Genomic DNA, 6000 nt, shown 5'->3' with positions numbered 1-6000 from the left:
TTTGGGATTTCTAGGATGCTTAGAGCCCGCAGATTGAGTTATGACAATAAATAGACGATCTCAGAATCCACTTGAGTGCCCCTTTAAATTGCTGACGGTATTTATTGATAAACACAATATTTTATGCGCGCAGTAGCACGGCTTTAGGAGTGGACTGTCAACTTTCACGCAACTGGTCTAGACTATCCATGACTTGGCGACTGGTATAAATAATAGAAGCCAGTTTGATGTAATATTTTTAGGCCTATCAAAAGCGTTTGACCGTATTTCAAACGTCATACTTCTTAAAAATACTTACACAGGTCATAGGTGAGGATCCTATAGTATCGTAGATAGAAGAGTACCTAAAAAATCGGTTTCAGTTTGTATGTTATCAAGGACATGTGTCTCGACCAGTTGAAGTACTGTCTGGTGTCCCGCAAGGCACTGTTTTGGCACCACTCTTGTTTTTTGTATATATAAATGAGATTGTTAATGAAATCGATGCAAATATAAAACTTTTTGCCGTCGACTGTATTATCTATCGCGAGATAAAATGCCAAGCTGACCAAATTCAACTAAACGAACCACGAAAAAAGATAACCGATTGGTGCGGCAATTGGCAAATGGCTCTAAATTTTGACAAAACCGGAGCGTGACTGCAGTGCGCAACTTGGACATTGAGCGACTGCTTCGTCTTTGTGTAAAGGTTTGAGCTTCCGTCTTTCTGTAATCGTTTATTGTTCAAGATGTTTGCCAACTATCACTGCAACCTCGTGTGTCTTTGTTGTCCTGTCTAGCTGTAATCGTTTAATCTTCAATCTAACGCCACTAGAACTACACTTCAGAGTAACGACACTTCGCCATATTGTGGCTTAAAATCATGGTTGCCAGTTCTCTGAAGCTTTGTCTGAAATTCCAGGAAACGTTTTTCTGCTCTCAAATGATTTAACAGATATTATGTTGCAGCCCTCGTCCCCGGCATAGCGACCACGAAGAAGAGATGCCTACGCCGCGAGCTCTGAACCCGAAAATTTGATCTTTATCGCGATGTGGATGCTCTATAGACGCTTTGCAGGAGCTGTGCATGGACGCCGCCAGAACTGACCTTCAGTTTTTGTTTCCTCTTATTCCGTTTATTTCACTTCATCGTTACCGTAGCAGGCCAGGTTATTGCCACATAAGATTCCACCGTGTCCTTTTCTAAAGCATCGACCTTTGTAAAGGATCGTCAACTACCGTTTCAGTTGCTCGGCATCTCGGTAAGAGAAGAGAAGGTCAGCAATGGCGGCTGTAATTTGGCGCGTGTGCAAAGCGTCTATATGCAAAATGACAATGTTGCCGACACAACCTATTCACTTTCTAAAAAGCAACAACCCAAGAAACTAAATACAAGAAATAAAAAAGGAACAGTGTAACTGAGAGTAAAAAAAAAACAGTAACATAGCTGGATCATTACAAAGTCTCTCTGCCAGGCAGGCTTTCTCTATAGCACGGGTACTCTCGTCGTTGTCCTTGTATTGACCTGGGCCGAAGCTCCTCCCTCTCGCTCCGAACAAGCCAGTGAGGTCTCGGGTACCGTCGGTACCGCTGAAGCCGACACGGAATCAATCTCCGCGGTCTCCGTTGTCGCCGAAGTAGCCACGGGACGAGTCTCTGGGATCTCGGCTACAGCCGTATCAGCCGACTCCAGCGTTGACGCCGCTTGCTGTGACGCTGTCGACAGGCGCTTCCCCGCTCCTCCACAACCGGAAAGCTTTGACGCATTCAAGGTCCGGTTGTCGCTGAGCCTGTAAGAACTTCGCCCAGGTGTACCAGTGATAGCATTGGGCGCGTATAGTGCGATGTACCTTTCTTTGGTATGTTTGGCTTGCGGACCCTAACGAAATCGCCCAGTTTGGATGTTGGCGCCCTTGCTCCCCTCTTGGAGTCCGTGTAGCTCTTGCTGTGAGCCTGCCGCTGCTGTACTCGCGCTCAGAGGTCAGCTAATTCAGAGCTAGGATTTCACAAAGAACTTTGATGATGGAAACCCCACAATGTCCAGCCTCGACCGAGGAACTCGACCCTACAGGGGCAGAGCAGGCGGTACTCCCGTTGTGGCACGAGGTATGCACCTGTAAACGCCCAGGTATTCCGGGACGGCCACTTCAAGAGGCCGGTACTCCAGCGCTGCCACCTGGAGGAACCCCTTGAAGACCTTGTTAAACCGCTCCACCTGCCCGTTGTGCTATGGGCAATAAACCGACGAGCAGCCATGACATATTCCTCGTTCTTTCAGGAAGTCTTCAAAGGCTGCCGACTTGAACTGCCATTCATGACCCGTCAGAATTTCATCTGGGAGGCCTTCTCTGCTAAACGTAGCAGATAAAAACTTAATGACCGTCTGTGTTGTCACAACTGATGCAAAGCATACCTTTGGACACTTTGAGTAAAAGTCTACCAAGGTAATGGCATACTGGTGTTCACTCCCAGTACTGGTGAATGGCTCAACAATATCCACAGCCAGCTTCTGCCAGACCCGCTCTGGAAGCGGAATTGGCTGAAAGAGTGCTCTGACGGGTTTGGCAGACTTGTCTGCAGACTGGCATTCACGCACAGCAGTTCCTGATGACTTGCTCCACTTGTAGGCCGAGACCCGACCACAAATATCGCTCGCGCAACCTCTGCTTGGTCCTGACAATGCCAGGATGGGTCTCGTGTGCCAGCTCAATCATGGTAGCCACAGCGACGCTGGGATGACCAGTCGTTCTCCTCGCAGCAGCAAGTTGTCCGCTACTACCAACTTGTCTCTCACTCGGAAGAATGGAAGTAACTTGGAAGCCAAGCTTTTCTTGGCTGGCCACCTGGTTGAAATGTACTTCATGACAAGTTGTAATGTCTCATCCTTTTGTACAGCCTCTTGTAGTTCATGCTTTGTGATGCAAGATGACACGAATGATACAATTTCTTCCTCTTCTTCATTACCGGTAGGTAATGGCAACCTTGACAGAGCGTCTGCTACTTTGTTGTCGCTTCCTCGGTGATATGCAACTTTGAAGTTGTAATAAAGAAGGCAAAATGACCACCTTGAGATCCTCAGTGGCCTTCGGCCATTCCCTGAAGAGGATATTATAGTTACTAGCGCTTGATGATCCGTGCGTAGTTTGAACAGCCGTCCCCAGAAAAACACGTGCCAATGCTCGCACGCCCACACGCAGGCAATCGGCCCTTCTCTCCTACGGGGAACTTCCATTCAGCCGGCAAGAGTGTTTGTGAGGCAAACGACACTGTTCTCAAGTCATTGCCAACATCCTGCTGAAGCCCAGCACCGAGCCCATGCATGGATGCATCTGCATCCATGCATGGATGCAGATGCAGATGCAGGCGCTACTACTTCTGCACATTTCAGCAAAAATCTTGCGTAGTATCTGACAAGTCCCAAGAACGACCGCAAAGCAGCTCGATCTTTTGGTACTGGTGCTTTAGCCACAGCTTCTACTTTGGAGTGAAGAGGGGTTTGTCCCTCTGCACTCACGGTGTGTCCCAGAAAGTCGAGCGCTTGCACGTTGAACTCGCATTTCTGGTTAAGCTGAAGTCCAGCTGTAGAAGTGCGATGTAGAACTTCCTGCAAATTTCCCCTGTGCTCTGCTTCGGACTTGCCGGTTACGATCACGTCGTCAATGTAACATAGCACCCCCTTAGAGCCATCCAGGATCATGGTCATCATTTTCTGAAATGCTGCCGGAGCTGACGCCAACTAAAAAAAAAACTCTTCGAAAACGAAAAAGTTCGTAATGAGTGACGAATGTTGTCAGCTCCCGGCTGTCTGCTGTCAGTTCAACTTGGTGATAAGCCGAGGCCAAACCTAGCTTCGAGAAGTGACTCTACCCTGCAAGTTGGGGAAGGAGCTCCTCTGTATGTGAGAGTTGAAATCCACCCACTAAAATGGCCTTGTTTTGCTCGCGCAAATCTACGCACAGTCTGATCGTGGTTTCCTTTTTCTTTACGACCACAAATGGAGATATCCATTCAGAGGCTTCGACCCGTTCAATGATTAGAGCTTGCTCCAATCGGCGCAGTTCCACGGACACGGCGTGCCGCAATGCTAAAAGCAGCCACCGCAGTTTTGCCGCCACGGGCTTAACTGTTTCCCGCCTCTTGACCTGGTGAGCGAAGCCCTTCACTAGACCAAGCTTGTCGGTTAATAAGTGTGAGACTTGTTTCTTAATGTCAGAGGTAGTAAGTTCTCATCGGTTCGCGTGTGCAAACATTGCAAGGTTCCTCCTTCAATTAGGAGTTGTAAATTGCAGATTGTATTTAGTCCGATGAGGGGCGTCCCCTTCGACACCACGTAAAATAGTACGCAAGTCGAACGCTCCTTGTAGCGAACGCTGGCGAAAAATCATCCCTTCACTTCGATCTTGAAGCCGGAATAGTCCATCAGGTTGACAGACGCGGTGCCAGAGCCAGTCGCTCGCGGAACCATTGCGGATAAATGTCATCGGTGATGATTGACACTGAAGAGCCTGTGTCTACCAGAAAGCGCAGACTCACTGTCTCTACTTCCAGATCGGCGTAGATGCCACGTTGTCCGCTGTCCGAATTCACTTGAAGAAGTACGACGTCACAATTCGTAGTCTCGCTAATTTCTTTCACGTCCAGGCCCTGCGTCGTGGTGCTTTTACAAACCTTCTCGAAGTGACCGGTCTTTCTTCATTTAAGGCACAGAGCTCGTCGCGCTTTGCAGCTCACTTAACGTGCCACGGACATGCCGACCCACAACGGTAATAACGACTTTAGTCACCTCCTCTTCGTTCTTTCTTTTTTTTATATTTTCAGTAACGCGATGCACCGCCCCCTCAGCTGCAAATTCTTGCAGGTTGTGCTGGGTGTCCTCGTAATGCGTTGCCATTAATACGGCCTTTTGTGGTGTCAGCGGTGCCCCTTTAAACAGGAGACGTTCCCAAAGTCTGTCAGATGAAATGCCTGAAACGAGCTGGTCCCGAATCATCACGTCGGTGGTGCTATCGTACTCGGATTTGGCGGCTTTCTCGCGCAAGCTCGTGATGTATCCTTCCATTGGCTCGCCTGGCTGCTGTAATCTCTGCTTGAATCGATGTCGCTCAACAAATATGTTAGTTGTGGCTGCAGAAATCCTCCTTACGAGCTTCAGCGTAGAAGCGAACTCCTCCGTGGTATCTACACTAGCAGGCTTGCCTTCTTCCGTCGCACCTGCAGTCGCAGAGTTGCCTTCGGCCTCTGTGGTCGGCTGCTGCTGAGGTGGTGTCGACGTGGGCACGACGTTGTGCTGCCGTTGTCCCTCCACTCCAAGACAGTGCAGCAGGATGGCGGCACGCCGCGACGTCTTGAACTCGTACACGCCGGAAGCCTCAAGAAACCCGAGGAACGTTTGTTCCCATTGTGGCCATGGAACCGGAAGCTGGCCTGGCGTTTGCAGAAACGGCAGCGGCGGCGTAAGCCCGAAGTTCATGATGGCTTTTTAAGGTTTTCTCCTCGTCGCCAATGTTAGGCTGCAGCCCTGGTCGCCGGTATAGCGAACACGAAGAAGAGATGCGTACACCGCGAGTTTCGAACCCGAAAATCTGATCTTTACCGCGATGTGGAAGCTCTATATACAAAATGACAATGTTTCCGACCTCACCACAGCTCGTTACAGAGCAAAGCAATATTACATTAGCTTCCTAACACCGAATCTAATGCTAAGGAAGCCGCGCGCTTCAATCAAGAAAATCGGCAGTTGCGTCTGCTCTGCACGAGCACCAATATGGTGGCGGCATCATCAATGTCGGGGTAGAGTGGTTGGGCAACGGAGCGCCGATACTCTAAGCGCAGCTCATTTAGTGGGTATAGTTAAAGCTGTTTCACCACCATCGTTGAGGAGGAGGAGGAGAACAACTTTATTAAAAGCCAAAAACTACGGCCTTGTGAAAAGGAGCGCTTGCTCCGCCAGGGCCCATTGGAGGTCCGCCGAGTCCGAGCTGAGCCAAGCATTCCAGGAGGGAGGGGATGGGTACGGGAAGT

Source organism: Ixodes scapularis, unplaced genomic scaffold (genome assembly GCF_016920785.2).
Source record: "Ixodes scapularis isolate PalLabHiFi unplaced genomic scaffold, ASM1692078v2 PGA_scaffold8__174_contigs__length_109621045, whole genome shotgun sequence".
NCBI lineage: Eukaryota > Metazoa > Arthropoda > Arachnida > Ixodida > Ixodidae > Ixodes > Ixodes scapularis.
Note: the sequence above shows the minus strand (reverse complement) of the source record.